At 36.1% G+C, this 26,281-nt stretch overlaps 1 pseudogene; it reads right to left on the bottom strand.

The window, feature by feature from the left end:
• The window catches only part of LOC118518685 (zinc finger protein 711-like), a 52,958-nt pseudogene that overhangs the window by 1,520 nt on the left and 25,157 nt on the right, over positions 1-26,281 (bottom strand).

The raw sequence follows: 26,281 nt of genomic DNA, 5'->3' as shown, positions 1-26,281 counted from the left end.
AATAACAAGAATATGCAATTATTATAAACAGCAGAAAGAATATTCAATCTTTATGCGATGAATACTCCCATGTCATATGACTTCAAGCTCCAAGAAAGTGGATTACTTGTGCATCTTGTTCACCACCGTTTCCCCAGGACTTACCACAGTGCCTGGCACATGGTTGGAGCCCTTAACACACTCACTGAATGAAATTTGAACGCATATTATCTGCAGGCACTTACGTGAGCAATTTTAGTAAAGATACAAATCGCTTTTCAGTGTTTTGTAGATTCCAAATTGGTGACTCTTGAAGTAACTCGGTGTTGAAATGGGCCTCGAGCAGGCTCATCACCAGCAGTAGAGATGTTACATCAGTTGTATGTGTTTCCACTGACAGTGAATTCTTTGATACCAGGTGTCAGATGTCATGGTGCCTCTTTTCTCAGTCCTTCCTCTTCTATACCGTGGGTGACACAATTCCTTCTTGCAGGTATATCCACGGTAGCCCCAACTATGACCTCAGTCAAATAAGATTTTAAGAGACTACAAGAGTTCTGTATTACTATGTGAGAGAGCCACAGAAGCATCTGTTCTTTATCTAAAATCTGCAGTTGCTGGGGCATCTGGTGGCTCAGTCGGTTAAGCATCTGCCTTCAGCTCAGGTCCTGATCCCAGGGTCCTGGAATCGAGTCCCCTGTGGGGCTCCTGGCTCAGCGGGGAAGTCTGTTTCTCCCTCCCCCTTCCCCCGCTTGTGTGCGCGCGCTCTCTCTCTCTTTGTCTCTCTCTCTCAAAAAATAAATAAAATCTTAAAAAAAAATTGCAGTTGCTTATGTAACTTACTATGTCTTCCTCCTTGTGCAGCTAATGACCTTTATGTCAAGGTACTCTTCTAAGGAACTAGTGAACTGTTAGGTCCTAGTATGTGTGAAACTTACACATATATTCACTTTAAAAACAAATAAAATAATGTTGATCAATAATCTGTTACGGGCCAGGCTTTGTTTTAAGCTTTGGAGATAGAGCAGCAAACAAAACATAAAACTCCATACCTTCATAAAGCTTATATTTTAGTGGGAAGACACAATGATAAAATATGTAAATTAAACAGGATGTTGGATAATGATGAATGCATAAGGACTAAGGAGAAAAGTAAGTCTGCCAAAAAGGACAGTATGCTGCAGGAGTGACAGGGGGAGAAAGATTCCGGGCTATTTTAAATGAGGGTTAGGTATGGAATTTTTGCGAGCAGATCTTTTTAGCAAAGATGCGAAGATCACCAGAGAAGTACTTACGGAACAACAACAACAACAACAACACTCCCCTCCCCACCCCCCCCCCAGTCCAAAGCCAGGTGGTTTACTGGGGGCTGGGGCCCTGCGGGCTGTGGTGGGGTGGAGGGGCCCCGTGTCACAGTCCTCAGGGATAATAGGGGTGATGAGTGAGGGCCCCCTGCCGCCTGGGCTCGCAAAGCTTTCCACCATCGCACTGTCTCTGACCCGAGAACTGTGAGACCAGGCCGTCCTGGGCAGGGACTTAACGGTGACCTTGGCCGAGTGCAGCTCCAGCTCTCCAAGCGGCTGGAGTGTCACCACCACCATCTTTAGCGGGTCTGCAGTGACTAGGTTCGGGCTTGTGCTGCCGCTGGCTGTAGTTCTCCACCTGTTCGTGAATTTCCGCGCGCCTCCGCAGGGGCACCTGCCTGCTAGGTGAACTTACAGCCACACTCAGCGCCCTTGAACTTCCGCACCGCCTTGGGTCTTCTGACGTGTACACCCGGCTGCTGGCAGAAGCGGGGCTGACTCTCCTGGTGGCCGGTGGCCACGTGTTTCAGCAGGACTCCTTTTAGGGGAAGGGCTGCTTGCAGAACTCACATCGAAGGGCCTCTCAGCCGAATGGGTATGGTTGCGCTTGTCCGGGTTGGCTTGGGCACAGACGGTCTTACCACAGAGGGGGCCCTGCAAGGTCTTCTTGCCCAAGTGCGTGTGCAGGTGCAGACTGAGATCGGCCTCCTGGGTAAAGGCGTGGCTGCAGAATTCACAGGCAGACGGCGTGTCATTCCTGTGCTTGGCCCTCATGTGCATCTGCAGGCTATTTCTGTTCCAGGCTGGTGCCCCCAGTCCTTGCGCACAAACAGCTTCTCCACATGGTGCTTAAAAGCCTCGTGCAGCTGCAGTTCCCTTGGGACCGAAGCACTTGGCGCAGTGGGATAGACGTGGGGTTTGGCAGCTCGGGGCAGCTTGATGGTGGGGCTCTGCAAGTCCTCCTCCGTGAACTGCGGGGTGTGGGAAGAACACTTGTAGGGCATCTTTCTTCTTCGTGTGGGACGCCAGGCGCAGCTACAGCTCCATCCTCCAGCGGTGGGTGTCCTGAACACGGAGAACGTGAAGACCTATTCCCAGCTGTTCATATAATTTCGGGTTTTATGCTCCAAGAGTTTCTCCTTCTGAAAATAACACTTTGCACATTGGGGACACTGGAAGGGTTTCTCCCCAGTGTGTTTCCTGCTGTGGACTTTAAGATTATATTTGCTAAGGAACTTCTTTGACAGAAAAAGGAAGGCCTGACTGTCCTGCTTTCACCTGTTTCTTAAGTGCCTGGATTAAAAATAATTAGTATGCCAAAGTGGCATATTTTGAAGTGACACATTCTAATTTCCTTCAAAGGAATATAGATATCTCCTAGGATGATAGGGGTTGGGTGCCTATTTTTATGGTACAGTGTGTGTGTGTGTGTGTGTGTGTGTGTGTGTGTTTGGCGGGGGGGGGGGGGGGGGGCAATACCTAGAGAAAGTATTTTAAGCCTAGTGAAAGAATCCTGTATGGATTTGAGAGCTGACTGGGAAGTCAGGACAGGACAGCAGTCAGAGGGAAGACGATGTGTGGAATAGAATGCTTAGCCCCAGTAATTGTGAAAAATATAAAGCAATTTACAGTGTGCGGGGGACCTGCTTAGAATTAGCAAATGATGTTTCATATACTACTTCTAGCCCAGAATCTTTTATGTTTACAGTTGTTTGATAAATATCTCACTATGAAAACTCCTAATCCTTTACCCAATTTTAAGATAAAAGATGTGTGCATGCATCTGGAATTATGAAGACAGACTGAATATATGTACTTTGCAAAGGCAGGCTCAATCTAATTCACAAATGGATAAGAAACCATCTTGGCATTATGCATCAGTGGCTATGTCTCTGGACTTTTTTAATCCTTTTATTTTGTTATTATTTTTGTTTTTATTTTAAACATTAAAATTGCTTGTGTTTTTACTTCTAAATATCTAATATAAAAGTCATTATCTCACATTGCTCCTTTAAAACAGTTATAAAAGCATTTCTTGTATCGCCATTAAATTTATTACATTTCAGTGATATTTTATTCCTTGTACGATAGGAAGTTAATAGGCCTCATGAGCTGTATCTAGAATACAAGTTGTACTGGTAGCATATTCCAACCCCTAAATGCCTTTCATGTCAACATGAGAGATACCATCAGGCATTTGAAAGCTCTGGCCTATTTATAAAGATACCATCAAAACCTGCCTGATGTAGCTGACTTATGAATCAATTATCTGAACTACACCAAGTGATGTATCTATTCTGAATTTTAGAGTCATATATTTGAAGCTAAACTACAAACAGATAAACTATTCAACAGCCTATCATGATTCTTATCTTCATGTTTATATCTGTCAAATGTAGGGGGGAAAAAAGCAAAATCTTAGAGATTTTACTGGGAAGCATTTAAAAAAAATAAATCACACATACAAATTCTCCCTCTCTCTAGCACACACACACACACACCACACACACCACACACACCCGCGTGCATGCACACACACAAACACACATCTGGCTGTCAAGTTACTTATGACCTGAGGGAAAATGAACACAGATCAAAAAGTAAAATTTAAATAAAATCAAGTGCACAGGAAAGATTACTCTTGTAAAGGGGAAAAATAACAATCGGTAAAATTTATTCTCATAAATTCTGTCTTAAATGGCTGAGTAGTGCAGTAAGCAGAAATGACATTGTTTTTATACAAGTTACAAAGCCACTGGATGTGGAGAGGGAAGGGTCCTATTTCATCCCAGATGTTGAAAATAAGCCAAACTTAAGAGAGATGTTTCCTTTCTGTTTTGTTTCTAGGCGATACTTCACAAGATATAGTCAATTTAAGGAGCTACATTTCATTTGTAAATATTAATTATGTCACTTTTATTGCTTTGCCTGGTAGGATTCAGATATCAGAAAAGTTTTGCTCAGGCTTACCAACCAAACCCATGAGAAATGGAAACATTAAGGTAACAATGTATTAATATAGACTGAGAAATGTAGTAACTCTAGTTAATGAACTATCTTCTCAATACAAAAACCTGTGTAAGATACTAAATTGGTATCAGAAGTTTGCTTTTCTGCATAGAATTATAATAAAAGAAACTCAACAGCTTACTGCTTCCTTGAAAGACTAACTGCCAACGTGAGTAAAAAATAAGAGGCAGTTAGGCAAAAAATGCTGATGAAGGCATTTGGAGTTTAATACAACATAAACCAAGATTTCTGGTTATTTTCCCTACAGCAGAATCTCCTGGGAGGGAGGGGCTTAGCTGTGAGGGGATGGAGTTAATTCAAAATGCAGAATCCTGTGTACGGAAGTGGTGAATCGCTGTGTGTGCACCTGAAGCTGACATTACTCTGCAAGTTAACTAAGTGGAAATTAAATAAAAACAAAATGCAGAGTCCTGGGCCCCACCCTGGATTTACTAAATTAAAATCTGTGGGCATATCCTAGGAATTAGTTTTAATGTATTTTTTAGTACTTCTTAGACACACTCAAGCTTGAAGAACCTTTATGTTAAAGAGGGGGGCCAAGAAAGCTGGCATGGTAAGCAGGAGACAGGTCAGAAATGGCCGAGGCATCACGATAAGGGGTTTGGTATTTTTGCTGAACATGGTGGGTAGCCACTGAGCAGGAGAAGGATGTGCACACATGTGTCTACTTAGGGGCGCCTGGGTGGCTCAGTCATTAAGCGTCTGCCTTCGGCTCAGGTCATGATCCCAGGGCCCTGGGATCGAGCCCCGCATCGGGCTCCCTGCTCCACGGGAAGCCTGCTTCTCCCTTTCCCACTCCCCCTGCTTGTGTTTCCTCTCTCGCTGTGTCTCTCTCTGTCAAATAAATAAAATCTTTAAAAAAAAAAAAAATATTATTCTACCTGCAGGGTAAAGAAGGGCAATGCAAAGAAAAGAATGAAATCTGGGAAACCACAGTCAGGAAGTGGTTGCAGTGATCTAGTCCCGAGATGGTAGTGGGTTGCAGTCATAATCATTAAAACAATATTAAAAGGCATAGTTAGCATTTACTGAAAAATTATGTGCCATAAAAGTGCTTTCTAAGCATTTTCTCACTTAAATTTTAAAACTACCCTACAAGGTAGATGGGAACTATTACTTTACTATCCTTATACAGACAAAAGAGAAAACCTCAACTCAGTAATTAAGTACTTAATATAATTAGTAAGTGGTAAGACAAGGATTCTGATCCATACCTCTCTGACTCAGCTGCCCATATTTCTAACTGCTGTGTTACTATCTAAAAAGTGAAACAGGGCCGTCTCTGCCTTCGGCTCAGGTCATGATCTCAGGGTCCTGGGATCAAGCCCCTCATTGGGTTCCACACTCATCAGGGAGCCTGCTTCTCCCTCTCCCGCTGCCCCACCCACCTACTTGTGCTCTCTCTCTCTCTCTCAAATAAAAAACCTTTAAAAAAAAAAAAAGTGAAACAGCAGATTAGGGAGCTACAGAGGAGGTAGAATTGACAGGATCGATGGTTGCTTATATGACAAAAGAGATAGGGAGGCCCGAGAGGAGGCCCGGAATTTGAGGTGGATTGTGATGCTTTCCACTGACATAGGTGAGTACAGTAGGAAGAAAGAGAATATATGCGGTTTTGGGTTTTGAGTTTATGATGCCTCTGGAACATCCATGCAGGCATGTCCAATAGGCAGATGAATACAACATTTTGGAGTTCAGGATACAAATCTCTGTAAGACTGTAGTTTAAAGAGTCAGATGCACATTGAAGAAACTCATAATCTTAAGAAGGAATGCTAATGCCCAGAGGCTTGAATATAGTAAGAAAAGAAGGCATACCACAAGAAACCTTAGAAGCACTAACCAGCAGAGGAAGAAGTAACTAAGAGTGTTACCACAGAATATCTTCTCCAAACTGGGTCTTTCAGAGAGTGACACTAGTAATAAATACAGTGAGGTGATGGGCATTAATGGGTTCTGACCCAGGCTGGCCAGGACATAAAGCCACCCTGCTCTAAGGAGACTAATGAGTTTTAAAAGGCAGGAAGAAAACCAGCCAAGAGTGTTAACATGGAATCCAGGAGCATCTACAGTATTATTGTAAGGCGTATGTGCGCATAAACATATTTGCTCTCAGGAAGCCCATAATTTCAGTCACGATTCCAGTGTTCACGGTGAGTACACAATGAGTGGGAAAAAAGTCACTTATAGAATGTTGCCTTGTCTGGTTGTCCTAAGTGTCATATTCCATATAAGGATAAAACTTCTAACTGGATTTAAAATGACTGTTTCAGTGAAGATTTCATCTCTTTTTTTCTGCAGTATTCTTCATTTGTTGCAAAAACTTACAATAACACTTTTTTTTTTTTTTTTTGGAGGGGGGTAGGGAGGGGCAGAGGGAGAGGGAGAGAGAATCTTTAAGTAGGCTCCATGCCTCATGAGGAGCCCCACATGGGGCTCGATCTCACAAATCTGAGATCATGACCTGAGCTGAAACCAAGAGTCACGCTTAACCAACTGAGCCACCCAGGTGCCCCACACGTATTATTTTTTGAAAAATGTTACAGTATCTTCATTTTGGCGATGCACTAAGGAATCATGATGAAGACTAGGCTGCCCTCTTTGTCATCTGCTATCCAGAAATGATCTCATGTTTACACCTCCGGGAAGATTTGTTCAGATCACCGATCGAATCTATAGTTATTTATTTTTGCATTTAATTTCAGAGAGTGGAATTTTTATAATCCTGATTTTAAATTGTGGGTTAAGCCTTATTTCATTTTGGTATCCTGATATGAACTCGATGATATGATTTTCTTACAATTATTGGAGACAATATTCTCAGGATTAATCATGTCCTTTGTTAGCAGAGGAACATCATCACCTAATAACTCCCCTCAATTTCCTCTTCCTCCATAAACATTTCCAACATACTCTAGTAAAATAGGCTCCTGTTTTTTCTTTCTCATTCCCTGCAGTATTAGTGGTTATTTTTTTCCTACATAGCACTTGAGGTATTTTATAACTGTCTCTTAGCACATGAAATATTCTTTGTTCATCATGCTGGTGTGTACTCCATCGTGGATGTACTCAGGTTTTTATAAATATAAACGCAGAAAAATTAATCTTTAATATATGTATTTTTGTCCATAATAATGTGAAGTCCGTAATAGTGGAGAACATTAACATGCACAGTTTAAGAACGTAATAAGCACTCAAAAACCATTTATTGAAGGGATTAAATTTCAGGATTATTCAAGTATAGAGTAATACCATGTATAGAGCAGATACAGAAATTTTCAGTTGGCCCTGATAACCTACTGTGGTAAGACAGTGCTTGATATTAAAGTGCCCCACTCTTTTTTCTGCATTTGTTATTGTTATTTCAGGAGATTTGCAAAATGGACTGTACCATCTTGGGTAATTGAGTAAGTCTTAGTAAAGAGATAGATAAATTGACACTCTTTACAGAAGCATTGGAAGTACCATGTAAATATACTTTAACTATCAAAGCATGTAATTGTAACAAATTCCTCTAATTTAAAGTTTACTATATCCTTAGAAATATTGAAAAATATAACAAAAGACATTATAATAGGTCTACCTTTGCACAGAAGCCGATCAGAAAGTATTCTTTCGGGGTGCCTGAGTGGCTCAGTCAGTTGAACAACCAACTCTTGGTTTCGACTGGGGTCATGGTCTCAGGGTCGTGAGGTCGAGTCCTGGGTCTGGCTCCACATTCAGCAGGGAGTCTGCTCAAGTTTCTCTCTCTCCCTCTCCCTCTACCCCTCTCCCCACTTGCATACACATGCTCTCTCTCTAAAATAAATAAACCTGAAAAAATAAAAGAAAGAAAGTATCCTTTCTGGAGCACCTGGGTGACTCAGTCAGTTAAGCCTCCAACTCTTGATTTTGGCTCAGGTCATGATCTCAGGGTTGTGAGATTAAGCCCTGTGTTGGGCTCCCTGCTGGGCATGGAGCTGCTTAAGATTCTCTCTCTCTCTCTCTCCCTCTCCCTCTCCCCACCCTCTCCCTCTCAAATAAAAAAAAAGTATTCTTTCTCATATATGTATTAAAAACAAAGTCTAGAGCTGCAAAAGAAATTCAGTTAAAGATGTGTAGGAATGTAATAAAAATTTAAATATTTGATTTGTGGTATGAATTAAATGAAATTTGTGACGCTCCAGAGCATATTTCTTTGGATATATTAAGTGTAATATCTTCAATATCTTGTCTCATAAATCAAAGGAAATTAAAACCAGCAGTTACTCCATATAAAATGAGTAAAAGCCACAAAGAAGAAAATATAAATAACCAATGAACAGATCAAAAATTATTCAACTTTCTAGAAACCAAAAAATTAAAATAAAAATACTGAAAGATTTGGCCTCATCTATCATATTGGTAAGTGTTAAGATGAGAATAATATTCAGTGCCAAAACTAGGATAGCAAGCTTGGCATTTTTGCACCTTGCTGGTAGCATACACATTTTTTAAAAAATTTTACTATGTTATGTTAATCACTGTACATTACATCATTAGTTTTTGATGTAGTGTTCCATGATTCTTTGTTTGCGTATAACACCCAGTGCTCCATTCAATACCCTCTTTAATACCCATCACCAGGCTAACCCATCCCCCTCCCCCCCTCCCCTCTAGAACCCTCAGCTTTTTTCTCAGAGTCCATAGTCTCTCATGGTTTGTCTTCCCCTCCGATTTCCCCCCCTTCATTTTTCCGCTCCTGCTATCTTCTTCTTCTTTTTTTTTTTTTAACATATAATGTATTATTTGTTTCAGAGGTACAGGTTCACAGTGCTCACCATAGCACATACTCTCCCCAATGTCTATCACCCAGCCACCCCATTCCTCCCACCCCCTACCACTCCAGCAACCCTCAGTTTGTTTCCTGAGATTAAGAATTCCTCATATCAGTGAGATCATATGATACATGTCTTTCTCTGATTGACTTATTTCGCTCAGCATAATACCCTCTATCTAGTTCCACCCACGTCGTTGCAAATGGCAAGATCTCATTCCTTTTGATGGCTGCATAATATTCCATTGTATATATATATATATATACATATATATATATATACCACATCTTCTTTATCCATTCATCTCTTGATGGACATCTTGGCTTTTTCCATAGTTTGGCTATTGTGGACATTGCTGCTATAAACATCGGGGTGCACATCCCCTTCAGATCCCTACATTTGTATCTTTGGGGTAAATACCCAGTAGTGCAGTTGCTGGGTCGTATGGTAGCTCTATTTTCAACTTTTTGAGGAACCTCCATACTGTTTTCCAGAGTGGTTGCACCAGCTTGCATTCCCACCAACAGTGTAGGAGGGTTCCCCTTTCTCCGCATCCCCGCCAACATCTGTCCTTTCCTGACTTGTGAATTTTAGCCATTCTGACTCGTGTAAGGTGGTATCTCATTGAGGTTTGATTTGGATTTCCCTGATGCCGAGTGATGTTGAGCACTTTTTCATGTGTCTGTTGGCCATTTGGATGTCTTCTTTGGAAAAATGTCTGTTCATGTCTTCTGTCCATTTCTTGATGAGATTCTTTGTTCTTTGGGTGTTGAGTTTGATAAGTTCCTTATAGATTTTGGATACTAGCCCTTTATCTGATATGTCATTTGCAAATATCTTCTCCCATTCTGTTGGTTGTCTTTTGGTTTTGTTGACTGTTTCTTTTGCTGTGCAAAAGCTTTTTATCTTGATGAGGTCCCAATAGTTCATTTTTGCCCTTGCTTCCCTTGCCTTTGGCGATGTTTCTAGGAAGAAGTTGCTGCGGCTGAGGTCGAAGAGGTTGCTGCCTGTGTTCTCCTTTAGGATTTTGATGGACTCCTGTCTCACATTGAGGTCTTTTAACCATTTGGAGTCTATTTTTGTGTGTGGTGTTAGGAAATGGTCCAGTTTCCTTCTTCTGCACGTGGCTGTCCAATTTTCCCAACACCATTTGTTGAAGAGACTGTCTTTTTTCCATGGGACATTCTTTCCTGCTTTGTCGAAGATTAGTTGACCATAGAGTTGAGGGGTTAGATTTATTCCTAGGTATCTTATTGGTAGTATACACATTTATTAAACTTCACAGGAAATTAATTTGTCAATATGTATTAAGAGCCCGTGCATGAAAAATCTGTTTTTTTCTATCTATGTGCATGGCACTGTGTAGACTTAGTACATAAACAAATAATGCAATATATGTTAAGAAAAGAAAAAGAAGAAGAAGATAGCAGGAGGGGAAGAATGAAGGCGGGGAAATCGGAGGGGGAGACGAACCATGAGACTATGGACTCTGAAAAACAAACTGAGGGTTCTAGAGGGGAAGGGGGTGGGAGAATGGGTTAGCCTGGTGATGGGTATTAAAGAGGGCATGTTCTGCATGGAGCACTGGGTGTTATGCACAAACAGTGAATCATGGAACACTACATCTAAAACTAATGATGTAATGTATGGTGATTAACATAACAATAGAAAATTAAAAAAAGACACTGGGAGACAAAAAAAAACTATATCATAATGTAAGGTAGTTTACATTTCTACCATGTTTTCTTTTAATGTTTAAATTATTTCAGTTATGTCTTTATGTGAAAAGGAGAAATAAATTCTGATTTTCTTGTCCATTATACATAGCTATATTCCACTTGATTACAAAAGGTAAATTTATGCAAAATGTTTTTGAAATTTCAAGAATATGTTTTTGAGTGGATATATACTTAAAACTATGAAGAAAGTGTTTTCTTTTTTTCCATAAGACCCATTGTTTTGATAGACCCATTGTTCTGACCTGGGTCTGAATTATGGGCAGCATTTTATTCATTGTGCTTCTAATTTTTAAAAATATAAAGATTAAAAAAAATAAAGATCACATTTACTTCAATGCCTCATCCAAGCTGACTTTTTGGTAAGAGCTCTTACTCCCTCTGGGATACTTTTTATTTCACTGGCATATTTTAAGGACTAAATGCACTACTTGGAGGTTTTAAATTTCTTTTTTTCTTATTTTTAAATTTCTAATGAAATTGGAAGGAAAGAGAAATAATACATAGGGAATTTATACTTCTTTAATTTCTTCAAGATACGAAGAGGTACACATATAAAATTCAATCTTTTGAAATAATATTTATATCTTTTTGCCAGGAAAGTATTTCAAGGTTCATTTTACAAACTGTTTTTATTTAATGGGACCAGTAGGAAATTTTAAAGTATTCAGCTAGTTATTCGATTAATATATATTGCTAATTTTATAGATGTGCATACTTAGCATAAATATTATTTATTTCAGTTTTATACATTTAAAAAAATGCCACAAAGTGAATTATAAAATTTTAATTCATGATTTTAACCATGAATGTGACAATACTTTTTTCATATAATCACCTTCTTTTGGTCATTTTATTTTATAGGTATGACACTTATTTAATGAATGTTCTGTGGTTATATATTTATGTTTTTTCAATTTTGTTATAATATATACTGCTGCTATATGTGTTATTATACACATATTTTTTCATAGGATTCTTATATAAATAACATTCTAGAATAGGAAAAATGTCAAATAATTGTAATGTTTTAAGATTTTTGATACCTCTTGCCAAATTACTTTCTAGGAAATTCTTTCAACTTCTACCATCTCCAGTACTGTCGAAGGTATGATAGTACCTTTGCTTATCCATTATTTCTTTGGTTTTTCAGCATCTTCTGCATTTGGTTCTTAGGAGATTTTTTCATATGGCAAAATTCCTTTTTCTATATTTGAGAAAATTTATTCTGTTACGGAAGAAAGGAAAATGAATAGAATTGCCTACGTGTTAAACTGTGGTGCATGTTAGAAAGATAAAGTGGATCATATATCTGTGAATATAGAAAGGGATGGGAGAAAGCAGAAATACCTAACTAATATTCACAAGGCACTAAATATACATGAGGCACCAGGGGCACTAAATATTCATGACCTACTAAATATACATGAGACATTCAGTATTCTTGCAGTCTTAATTCAGCCAACATTTGATGACTGCTGTCATGGCCCCATGAGTCCTCTGCCCTTGCAAGGAACATTCAAACCTCAGTTTTTGTCCTCGTGTTCATACCATCATCATACCACAAACACTGCAAACCCCAAGAATCAGGTAGTATCCTTTCAATTTAATTGCATTATATCCTTGGCCAGTTAAGCACCCATCTCTTTCACTTTGCTTTGTGCTGTGTGTCCTAAATTAACTCAAGTCATTCAATTTGTTCTGTGAGCCTTTCTGTTCCCTAATCTCTGGAGTAGTTTGTCTGGTAGCATACTTGTACTTGGAAGCTACCTTTGTATGAACATAATTTTCCACATGACACTTTCTTACCTTTGCAACTGTACATTTAAGCACTTTTAATACATTTTAAGCATTTTTAGTTTTGTTTTTTTTTGTTGTTGTTGTTGACAGAGAATGTGTGTGTGGCAAGTGGGGGGTGGGTAGGGGCAGAGGGAGAAGAGAGAAAACCTTAAGCCAGCTCCATGTCCAGTGTGGAACCCCATACTGGGCTCAATCTCACAACCCTGAGATCATGACCTGTGCTGAAATCAAGAGTGGGATGCTTAACAAACTGAGCCACCCAGGTGCCCCAATCTTTTAAAAAAAATTTTTAAGTGTACGGTACAGTATTATTAACTAAAAGCACAATATTGGACAGCTGGTCTTTAGAAGTTTTTCACATTGGAAAAGTCACCATTTTTATGAGATTTTTTTCCTATATCTCACAGGAGTTCTGGGCACTAAGGAGGGCAGTAATGAGGGTATGTTTTGAATGACATAACCAGCCCTATGAGAGTAAGGAATTTTAATATTTTGGTTGTCATATTCTTTATTCTTGGCTTTAGTTGGGGTACCAGAATCAGCTGTTTTTCAGCAGTTTTAAATATTGATAAAATCCTTTCTTCCTCACTCTGTAGTTGTATAATGCTATACTGGGGAACAGATAATTGTATTATATGTAGTTAAAGGTGATGATGGTGTTTGCAAGGAAGCTCCTTGAAAAGATAGTTTCATTTTGGATATATCCATACAGAAAGCCAAACAAAGAATTCTAGGTTCCTTCTTTGCTACTGTTGAGTTACCAGGAAGCGTGCAGAATGTGTTAGCTGCTGCTACTAGAATCATCCCATGATATACGGGTCTTATATGGAAATTAGGAAGCACATAAGAGAAAAGACCCACTGCTATGACAAGTGAGGATGACAAGCTATGGGTACATGGGTGGCTGTCTCAGCTTGGGAAGAATAATTCCCTGGTATTTAAAGTAAAACTTTTCCCTTCCTAGGCACCAAACAATGTTCTTTCACCTTTTCAAACTGAAACAGGGACCAAATACTTATATAGTAAAATTAAAGTTATAAGACTCTTAGATCAAGTGAAATACTTTTTATAAAAGTACTCACTGAACACAACCATAAAAGAGATGAACACCTAGTGTGGTTGCCACAAAATAAACTGTATCAACCAATAATTTAACTGTAGTCTTGAAATAAGAGTGGTTTTATTATTAGTGGAATATATATTTCTTTAAAAATTGAGAGCTTGGAATTAAAAATAGAACAGATGCCCTAGAACTCATTTAATCTATACATCCACTAGGTTTTAATTAAAATCTTATGTATGTACTATTTGCAAAAAGTGTTTTTGTGGTAGCTATTGTATATATGTTTTCTAGTTTATGGTTTCACACATACTAGGACCTAACAGTTTCACCAGTTCCTTAGAGGAGCACCTTGACATAAAGGTCATTAGCTGCACAAGAAGGAGGACATAGTGAGTTACATAAGCAACTGCAAATTTTAGATAAAGAACAGATTCCATGCATGTGTGGTTTTCCTACATGGTAATAAGAAACCCTTGGCAGTCTCTTAAATCCCTACTGACTGAGGTCATGGTTGGGGCTACCCGTAGATACACCTGAGCCTGCAAGAAGGAATTGTGTCACCCACGGTATAGAAGAGGAAGGACTGAGAAAAGAGGCACCATGACATCTGACACCTGGTATCAGATAATTCATTCAGTGGAAACACATAAAACTGCGGTAACATCTCTGCCGCTGGGGTAGGGGGTAAGCCGTCTTGAGATTCATTTCAGCACCAAGTTACATTCAAAATAGTCATCAATTTGGAGTCTACAGAACACTGAAGAGCAATTCATATCTTTACTAAAATTTCTTAAATGAGTTGGCAAGTAAGTTCTGAAATAGAAGAATGTATGTAGCATGTCACAGAGTCAAATATGTTACAAATCCACCTACCTTTGCTAATCTCCCTGAAGTTCTAAATATTACAGAAGTCCCCAGCCCTGACTAACCTTTCTGATTTCATCCAAAACGTCTTTTTCACTCTCAAAACATGAATTCCAACTTTATAATATTATCTCCTGTTTCTTTTATGTTATTTTGGAGACTGATTTAATCATGCTCTGATGAGGCAAACTCTCCATCATCCATTATCACAAATAACTCAGTAGTTTCAGCTAGAAAATTTCATATAAAACAGAGTGAAAGGGAGAAGTTTGCTCTTTGTCCATGACATACTAGTGACATAAAAATGCCTTGGGATTGTAAGTTTTGTCTACTTTTGGTTTCCTTTCTTTTTTCCTATAATTTCCTATTCTTTTTTTCCCCTTTTGTCCATTTTCTTTATGTCCTCTTTTCTTCTCTTTATTGTTTTTTCCTTGTGTAGATCACAAAAGGTTTCATAGAAGCAAAATGTAAATTAGCCATCACTTAAAATAAAGTCAATAATCCTTACCTCAGCCTGAAATGTTTTCTATATTGCCTTCCTGTGTCAACCTATTGGAGCTCATCTAGTTACAGGATGCAAAGTACCTGAGAAGGACTACTTAATTTTTGGTGTTTATTGGGGTGACAGTAAATATTGTAGTTATATAAACTCCACCAAATATACCCAAAGCACACACACACTCCCTCTCCTCTCCGTGTGTTTCTGTTTTTCTCTTTCTTCTCCACTCCACTTCTCTTACTTCATTCCCAATGGATGCTTCTAAGTAAAATGGACCATATATATAAAAACTGAAAGAAAAAAAATGAAAAAATAAACAAATGATCATTGGATTTCTGGGATCTAGAGACCTACCTCACCAGAGGGTTGTGAAGATAATGAAGCTGTTTTGAGGCCCTCATTCTCTTTGTGTTCTTTGAAACTTTCCACCTTCTATTTGTCTCTGTTACTTTCACATTTAATGCTTCGTGGGTGGAAAAATTTAGACACACCTCTTTTCAAATTAGAGCTTCACACTTACTAGCTGCACGTTACCTTTCTTTGTTGCAGCTGTCACATCTTGAAAATAAAAATAACAATATCTATTTCATAGAATTGGAGGCATTGAATCAGAGACTATATCTAAAGGACTTCATGTACTAGAGAGCAAACAAAAACCAGTCCACACATGTTTCTTATGTCCTCACTTACTTTTCTTTATTGGAATATGGGTCTAATATTAGAAAGCTACACTAAAGGGAGAAGTTTCCTCTGTAAATTGCTTGTCCTGAGAGACTTCAAATTTTAAGCTTTATATGTAATAGAAAAGTATCAAATTTATTCTATATTAAGGAGGATTCTAAAAGGTTTGAGCTGGCAAAACTGAGATATGATTTCTTTTAGTAAATCTTATCTGTTGGAGAAGATAATATTTAAATATTCAGTTCTATTAGTCACAAAGCTTTTTTCACTATATTCTTGTCAATAAAATAATTTAAATATATGAAACATGAAAGAAAAGTGAAACATTATGGTTTCCAAATCTTTACCTGGTTATAGATTATCAACATCTGAATATCACAGTTTTACTTTAAACACAATGATGTTTTATATCCTGTACTAGACACCATAGGAACCATTAATCTCTATTTCTAATAAAACTTCATAACTAGTTAAGTGCAGTTGTTAAATAATTTCTTTTTATAGTAAAAGCTTTTACAATTAACAAGCCAGATACTGACTCAAGTCATTATCAATTTCTTTGTGATTATTATAGCTTCCATAATAATCTGCACTCTATTAACATGGATTTGGCTGCACTTTAAAGAGCAGTGTCATTAGTTTTGGTTTCACAAAAAGATGAGAAGAAAGTAGACTTTTAAATTGTTGGAGTCTCAGAGTTACAAACTAACACTGAAGCTCTCGGACCAAAGACACAAATAATGCCATATCTAACTTTGAACATGACTTATTTTTGTTCCTAAACTAACTTTGGGAGCTTGCATTCATTGATAATTTTTACAATTGTCTATTTCTCATTTAGATTTCAAATTTGAACAAAGTAACACCTAGAAACTCATGCAGTTACCCAGCAGAGAACTTACTTAGTTATAATGAATGTTTAAGTCCCAGAAGGAAAGTCCAAGAGGTAACAGTCATGCATCAGATATATTGTAAATGTGGTTGAGTTTAGACAAATAACGACAGTGTAAAACAATAATGATATTCTATTAATTGAAGAAATGAAAGTTCAAAACACAACTAAACATGTTCTAGAAAAGAACATGCCTTTCCAGGAGAAGATGCAAGAAAATGATTAACTTTATACATTGTTACACATGCATTTGTAATTTCTATGGTAAGGATCTTCAGCTCTGATGGGGATAGAGTAGTTCTCGGTGGGGCAGCATCCTCATCTAATATAGATAAACATAAACCAAATACATGTAATTAAATAAATAAAATAAAAATGAATAAAATACATTTAACAGATAAAATACAGAAAACAAATCTGTTTGAAGGAAATAGACAGTTGCTGGAATAAAAAGAACTAGAGAGGATTCTGGAGGGAGAAAAACTCATAAAGATATAAAGATAAAAGATGGCTTTCTGAACCCTTAAAAGCCCCGGGCATTTGGGGCAGCTGGAAGTCTACTGCAAAGTCCAGAGGAGGGTTACTGAGAAAGGATGGGGAAAAGAGAAGAATTATGGATGGAAATTTAGAGACTCATATGCATACTAATTTTCCTTCACAGTACATTTGCCAAATGCTGAGGCTGCATGGAGTGCAGGTCAAAAGCTTTGCAGAAAAATTTTGAAGAACGTAAGAGAGTGTTACCATTCTCATGAGGATAGAGATTAGAAGTTTTTACTGATACAGGAAAAACCCATGGAATACATACTATTTTTAGTTAAAAGCAAAAGCAAAAACAAAAACAAAACAGGAACCTGGGAAGCAGTATAAATCAGAGGTGGATTGAGCCTTACTAGAACTTCAGCCCAGTTTTGATTTATCATAATCTTTGGTAAGATGAAGATGATCAGCCACTTCTTTATCTGAACTGTGAAATGAGGGAGAGAACTTTTCTAGATACAGAAAATAACACATGAAAATAGTGTAGAAGCCTCTGTAGTATTTTAGAAACACAGTGTCTGGAATTTAATCATAGGTTAAAAAACATGTCAAAAAACAGGATCATAAGAACAAAAGCCAAAGGAAACAGAAAATATAAATGAACATCTATGTAAATGCAGATATACATATATAGATAGATAATAGATAGATTTAAGTAAAGTGACTAGAAGTGTCTAACACTAGATTAGATACAGTATAAGATTATAGAACTAAATGATATGACAATAGAAAATAGTTGAACATTTGCATAGGGGAAAATTATGAACATTGAAAAAAAAAGTGTCATAGAAATAGACTTAGAAGCATTACTGTTGGTGAAGTCCAGATGTAGAGGGCATAGAATCCAGGGCAAAATCAATATCAGAACTGTTAGGATTCGAACAAAATTAGAATACTTCATTATTGGAAAAATTAGTTAAAACACATTCAAGAAGTACTGAAATACTCAATATGAATATAATGATCACTATACCTAGGTACATCCCAATACGAGCACTGAAAATCAAAAATAACAAAAAATAAAAGCAGGCAGAGAAACAAAATCACGTTTCCTTCAAAGCAGCAACAAGGAAGCTGATGGCTGACCTTTCCATGGGTGTGATGAGAGCCAGAGGAAATTGAATTAAATCTCCAAAGTGCTGAAAGGAATTAGCTTTCACCCTAGCAATCATCTATATGCAGTGGAAATATTTTTCAAAAGCAAGGTGAAATAGTGTTTTTGGACAATTAAAAACTGAGGGATAGTTCACAAGTTTAGAAAAACAAAAATTGAGTCAAATTGTCACTAGCTAATCTGTAACAAAAGAAGTACTAAGTGAAGTTGTTTCGGCAAAAGAACTTTCCAGCAGAAAACAGAGCTTTGCAAGGAGTAAGAGCCCCCAGAAAGGGCACATATAAGGGCAAATACAAATGAATATTGATTGAATACCAATTTACAAAACAACATAATGTTTTATGAATTTTATTTTTTATTTTTATTTTTTAAAAGGTTTTATTTATTTATTTGACAGAGAGAGAGACAGCGAGAGAGGGAACACAAGCAGGAGGAGTGGGAAAAGGAGAAGCAGGCTTCCCGCGGAGCAGGGAGCCCGATGTGGGGCTCGATCCCAGGACCCTGAGATCATGACCTGAGCCGAAGGCAGATGCTGAATGACTGAGACACCCAGGCACCCCTGTTTTATGAATTTTAAATCTCCATGAAATAAGATAAAAATGGTAAATGAAGTTGAAGTTTCCTAGAGTCTAGTATTATTACTAAGGTAGTGAAAAAATGGCACCTAGGTGGCTCAGTTGGTTAAGCAGTTGCCTTTGACTCAGGTAATGATCCCAGGGTCCTGGAATCGAGCCCCACATCAGCCTCCTTGCTCACCAGGGAGCCTGCTTCTCCCTCTGCCTGCCGCTCCTCCTGCTTGTGTTCTCTTGCTTGTTCGCTCACTCTCTGTCTCTCAAATAAATAAATAGAACTTTAAAAAAGAAAAGAAAAAATGAAATTAAATAATTGTATTAGACTATGAAGTGTCAAATAAAAAAATATTTTTAAAATCTGTAGTGACCACTAAACAGGAAGTAAAAGATAAATAACTTAGAAAGCTAGCAAGATAAATCTAAGTAATAAAAATTTTTGATTTACACATAGAAGGCAAGAAAAGAGATAAAATCATAAGACAAAGTGAATTAAAAGCTACAAAATTTTCAATGTATTTAAAAACCCAAACACATCAATATGTATGTTTTATGTAACTGAACCAAAAGTAAAAGACTTAGATTGCCAGACTTCCTAAGCAGCTATATCCTGCTTATAAGAGATAGCTATTGAATGTAAGAACACAGAGTGATTCTTAGAGGATGGAAAGCAGCAAAGCATGCAAACACTAATCAGAAGAAAGCCAAACACCCGACAAAATAGACACAAGACAAGAAGGACTTAAATTGTTATATACTTATAACACAGGTTCAAAATATGAAGAATAAAAGTTGACAGAAAACAAACAAAAAGTGACAGACAAACGCATAACCTTAATAGAAGACTGCAATAAGCAGACAAAAATGAGAAAATATATCGAAGACTTTATTATAATTAAGAAATTCAACCTCTTAGACATATAGATAGTATGTGGATTCTTTTCAAGAGCGTATATAGTACTTCCCCAAGTTAACCATGCACTGTCATTAAAATTAAAATGATTTACATTACTTAGGGCATGGTCTCTGATTATAGTGAAATTTATCTAAGAGATAATCAGAAAATTCTCAATTGCTCAGAAAAGAAACAAAATACCAATAAATAACTGAGAGGTCAATGAAGGAAATGTAATGGAAATTGGAAAAAAGTTAAAGCAAATGGAATGATGATATGACTCTTTAAATAACTTTTAATGTCACACAAACAAGAAGGAACACTTTCTAAGTTTCTGGGGTCAATTAAGCCTGAAAAAGGAATTTAAAAGAAGAAAATTACTGACAAATGTTGCTGAGCAAAGTAAATGCAAAAAAAATCTCAGCAAAAGAATATCAATAGAATTTAGAAATATATATGTATGTATATATTTGAAGCCTATAAGTGTATGTATATGTATTTATACACACTATATGAATGCTTAATTAAAATTTACTACATATGTGTATATACACACATACACATATGAAAAAGTGACAAACTAAGGTTTATTTTAGGATTGAAAGTTTGGTTTAACATTAGAAAAAATAACCCATACAATTCACCACATTTTAAAAAAGGACAAAACTCACTCAATCAACTTGATAGTTAACAGAAGAAATAGTTGACAAAATTCAGTATACCTTCTACAGTGTACTGTCCCCAAAAAACCCCCACAAAAAAACTTTTAACGAATCAGGAATAGAAGGGTACTTCCTTAACTTGAAAGGAAATTTCTACAACCAGCTCATATGAAACAGAAACATATATTTGATGAAGACTTCATGAAAGGTATGGCCCCTCCTCTTGCCATTACTGAATATTGATTTGAACCAGGTCTATACACAAATAGTCATGAATACAAAAGCTCATAGCAGTAGTATTCTTGAAAGCCACAAACCTGGAATCATTTCCAATGTTCAAATATATTAGAATGTATGAATTCTTGTCTATTCATTCAATGGAATAGTGTACCCTAATAACCATGAATAAACCACATTTACCTACAATGACAGGAAGCGGTGACATGGAGAAATCTCAAAAATAGAATTTGAGTGAATGAAACATAGTACAAAAGTGTGCACGTATGTTATACACATTATATGCTGTTGTGAGTGCAGAGAGTGTGTCCACTTGGGTGATGTAGCTGAAGACAATAGAAGGAGTTTTGGGGGCTTAGATAATCAATTCGTTTTTTTATCGTGCTGGTTACATTATGGTTTCATTTTTGAAAACTCATCAAGCTGTATGCTGTTACACTATATACACTTCCCATGTGACTAAGTTTATTTAAAATAACATAAAATAAAGATTCGGAGGGAATAGAGTGTTAAAATCCAAATATGTCAGATTTATAGGCTAATTTCATACTGTAAAGGCATAAGAGGAAAGATGATCAGCACAATTATTTTGTGTAATTACTCTCCACTGCTTCTTGTGATCCTATCTCTTTGTATATGTATATATGTATATGTATATGTATATGTCTTTCTGGTGCACAGATCATTCCTCATTTCTGTGAAAAAAACACCATTTTAAGATGAGGGCAACCAAATTACTGTAATCAAATCATAATTCAAGTTTAGATCTGAAACCTATTTACTCCAGCAAGATGGATGTTGCTGCTTGTGAATTTCAAACTATTTAATATTAGCCTCATTGCATTTCTCAATAGTTGGGCTTGAAACATGAGGCAATGTTTTCTTCTGCCAGTGCTCACAACAGACTTTATACAAAATTTAATTAGAAAATTTTTAAAGAATTTTCATCCCAAACTATCCTGTTCCTTATTCCTTTTCAATGGAATGTCCTAACATAGCATATACTAGAAGGTACTTAAAGTGTATACACACATATACACACACACACGTGTATGTGTGTGTTCAGCAATAGAAAGTATTTTTCATCTCTAATCTAATTGTAAGTAATTTATATGTAAAAGCAGCCATTAATGTAGTTCTTTATCTTTTTGGAATAATGTGAAAAATACTGGACTTTCAAAAATATGATGAATAACGTTCTCTTTAATCAAAACATATATTTTGACAGTTGTTAACCAACCATACTAAATTTGAACCTAATAAAATATTCTAAGCATGCATAAAAAACTTTAATAACAATGAAATGTTTTTCATCTAAAGCTTCTCCTTAAGAACGATGAGAGCTAACCATGTAATAAATCTATTTTACCAATCCTATGCTATTTTTTGCCTTTTTTCACATTTCATTAAATTTCTCTATGTATATCACGAATACATATAATAGCTATTAATACATTTTTACATAAATTAAAAATTATATTCAAGGATGTGTCAGATTTTTTCTAAAGTATTATGTTATTATAATAACTTTTAAAAATGAGTTGAAATAGTGTAAAATTTTTGTTATGTCTTCTGTAATAAATTATGATTAGAACTTCTATTTATGTTATATGTGTTATTAAATTATACCAAAGATATATGATTTCTGAATGTTAGTAGAGTATTCAAGATAGAAAGAGGTAGAATAATATGATGACATATTATGAAGGGTAATCCTGTATATTTTTCCCATACCAGCTTGCTCATAAGAAATGTTTTTTGATAAAATAAAGCAAAAATCACCTCAGAGAAAATTCCAGTGTTCAACACTATTTGTGTATGGCAAGAAAATGGTCATAAAAATTATAATGCCATCGATCTAAAAAAAATTAATGTATTTATTTATACAGGTAGGGGTTCATAGATTTTTAAGGATTTTTGAACTCTTTCATGGAGACAAAAGTAAAGATGCATTTATGGGTTTTAAACAAGATGCTAAAATGGTAGGTTGGCATTTCTGAAGATTTTTCTTAGACAAGGTGAAAAATGGATTGAGGATCTATATGACTGAACTACAATGCACTTCAATGATAATATTTATTTGATAGATTAAATTTATGTCTGTGGAAAAAAGTATTAAAAGTAGTAAATGATATATTTATGCATTGGAAAACTGAACATAGTCAAGATGTTCATTTTCTTTTATTGGTCGATAGACTAAAAGTTTCTATCAAAACTTAAGCAAGTGTTTTTTTGTTTTTGTTTTTGGTAGTCACAGGCAAGTTTTTTGTAAATTTATGTTGAAAGAGAGGCTCTACAATAGCCAAAACAACTTTGAGAAAGAGGAATAAAGTGAGAAGAGTGACTCCCCCTGAAGCTGAGGCTTACTATATAGCTAGAGTAATGAAGACAATGTGGTATTGGGAGAGAGAGACATAGAGGTCAATGCAACCTAACAGAGAACTCAGAATAGATCCATATAATATGTTCAATTGGTTTTTGACAAAGATGAAAAAACAATTCAATGGAGGAAAGAGCCTTTTCAACAAATTATGCTGGAGCAAGTGGGCATCCATAAGAAAAAAAGAACAGAACTGCAACATAAACCTCACACCTTATACAAAAATTAACTCAGAATGGATCATGGAGGTGCCTGGGTGGCTCAGTCAATTGAGGGTCTGACTCTTGATCTCAGCTCAGGTCGTGATCTCACGGTCCTGAGTTCAAGCCCCATGTTGGGCTCCACCCTGGGCATGGAGCCTACTTAAAAAAAAAAAAAAATGGATCATGAACTTAAATGTACAATAAAAAACAGTAAATTTCCTAAAAAAAATCCAGAGAAAATCTTTGGACCTATTACTAGGCAAAGAGTTTTTAGACTTGTTATCAAACACACAATCCATAAAAGGGAACTCCAATAAATTGGATCTCAGTAAAATTAAAAAGTTTTGCTCTGTAAAATCCTGTTAGAAGAATGAAAGGACAAAAGAGTATATTTGCAAGTCACATATATGACAAAAAAAATTCTTTTAACTATAATATATAAAGAATTCTTAAGTGTCAACATTAAAAAAACAAATATCTAATTAGAAAAATGGGCAAAAGGTATAGACAGACATTTCACAGAGAGGATATACTGATGGAAAACAAACATTTGAAAATATGTTCATCATTGGCCATTAGGAAAAGGCAAAATAAAATCACTTAGCATTCACAAGACAGAGAATAGGAGAAGAAAGAGCTGCACAAGAGAACTCTTAAAAGGTCTCTAGAGGTAGTCACAGAACACTGATCGATGCACATGCGCGGGGAAACTGTTCGTAGAGAGGACAGAAACATATGAAAGTATTAAAGAGTACATGGTGCTCACACAGGGCCAGGAATGTGCTTATTCCCACCAGCCAGACAAGAAAATCTCATAATTCACAGGACTTTGACAGAGTGTGGAGATGGGTTATGCCTTAGTGGCGTGAATAATAATTAGTAATAATTATTAACATAATTAATATATTATTTTATTATTAATTTAATTATTAACATAATAATTAAAAATAATACCTTAGTAGTGGTGAATAATTCACCCTAAATACTGCTTTAGTCCTGCCAAACAAACTTAAAAGTCAAGGCACAAAGAGATCAAACTATTTCTGAGTAACACTGCATACCAGCATGAAACTCAAGAATATTTGTAAGAAAAAAAAACATCCAGCACCCAGCAAGGTAAAATCCAAAATGTCTGGCATCCAATTAAAGATGATGAGGCATGCAAAGATTCAAGAAAATATAACCCTTAAAAGGGAAAACAAAAAAAATCAAAACTGACCTTGAGAACTGACATACATGTTAGATTTAGTAGAAGAGGATATAAAAACAGTTATGTTAAAATAGTTAACTAGAGACACAGAAGAAATAATAAAAAGGCCCAAATAGAACTTCTGAGATGACAAATACACTGAGTATAATTGACAGCAGATTTGACTTTGAAGGAGAAAGGATTAGAAAACTTGAAGTCATAGCTATAGAAACTTTCCAAAATGAAACACTCAGAAGAAAACAACATATAAAAGTGTAAAAGTGAACTTTGGACCACTTCAGGAAGCCTAATACATGCATAGAGGTGATTCCCAGAAGAAAGAAGAGAACAGGGAGGCAGAAAAAACATTTGAGAAATAATGGCTGCAAATTTTCCAAATTTGATAAAATACATAAATTCATGTTTTCCAAGAAGCCCAATAAATCTTAAGTACAGAAACATAAAGAAAATTACACCAAAGTACATAATCAAATTGCTCAAAATGAATGATAATCTTTTTTTTAAGATTTTATTTATTTATTTTAAAGGGGGGAGGGGCAAAGGGAGAGGGAGAATCTCAAGTTGACTTTGCCCTCAGTGCGGAGCTCTACATGGGGCTCGATCCCATGACCCTGAGATCATGACCTGAGCCAAAACCAAGAGTTGGAAGTTCAACTGACAGGGCCACCCAGGTGCCCCGAGTGTTAGAGAATCTTAAAAGCAGCCTGAAGAAAAAAAAAATACTGCTTACAGAAAGCAGAGATAAAGATGACAGATTTCTCACTGGAAACAGCACAAGGAGGAAGAAATTGAAGCAATATCTTTAAAATACTGAAAGAAAAAAATACACTGCCAACATAGAATTCTATATCCAGCAAAAATAAATTTTACAAAGGAAGACAAAATAAAGTCTGTCAGACATAAAACAACGAGCACACTTGCCAATCAGAAGGAAAATGATACCAGGTGGAAATGTGGATCTACACAAAGGAGTAAAAAGCATTGGAAATAACTATATGGCTAAATACTTTTTTTATTATTTAAATTTCTTTAAAAGGTAATTGCATAAATGAAAATAATAGCAATGTGTTCTTGAGTTTATAATATATGCAACATTAAAATATATAATAACAGTATCACAAAGGCCGGGAGAAGAGAAATGGAAATATACTGATGTGAAATTCTTATGCTACACCTTTTTTTTTTATTAGAAAGAAGTAAAGCTGTCTTTTTTCACAGATGACATGATTTTTTTTTTTAAATTTTATTATGTTATGTTAATCACCATACATTACATCATTAGTTTTTGATGTAGTGTTCTGTGATTCACTGTTTGCGTATACACTTTTGATACTATAAAAGCACATGAAGGTGGACTATATTTTGTTAGAGGTGTACACTATAAACCCTAGACCAATCAAGAAAATAACAAAAGAAACAGACAAAATGGAATCATAAAAAATACTAGTTCATCCAAAGACAGAAAAAGAGGAAAAGAGAAAGAATGGGTGAGACAAATAGAAAATAAATAGCAAGGTAATATAAATTTATACATGTATAATTACATTAAATTTTAATTATCAAAATATTTTAGTTAAAAGGCAAAGATAGTCAGATTACATAAAAAAGCAAGACCAAGCTATATCGGGAAAAAAAATCCCCATGTTAAAAAAAAAAAAAGGACACACATAGGCTACAAGTTAAAGGGTAGGAAAAGGAATAGGATACTTGCAGTAATGAAAGAGACTTAGGTTATTATATTAATGGCAGACAAATACCATTTATTTATTTATTTATTTTTTTTTTTTTAAGACTATTTATTTATTTGGCAGAGAGAGAGCACAAGCAG

This window comes from Halichoerus grypus, chromosome 6 (genome assembly GCF_964656455.1).
Source record: "Halichoerus grypus chromosome 6, mHalGry1.hap1.1, whole genome shotgun sequence".
Taxonomy (NCBI): Eukaryota; Metazoa; Chordata; class Mammalia; order Carnivora; family Phocidae; genus Halichoerus; species Halichoerus grypus.
Note: the sequence above shows the minus strand (reverse complement) of the source record. Positions and strands in the feature narration are given on the sequence as shown.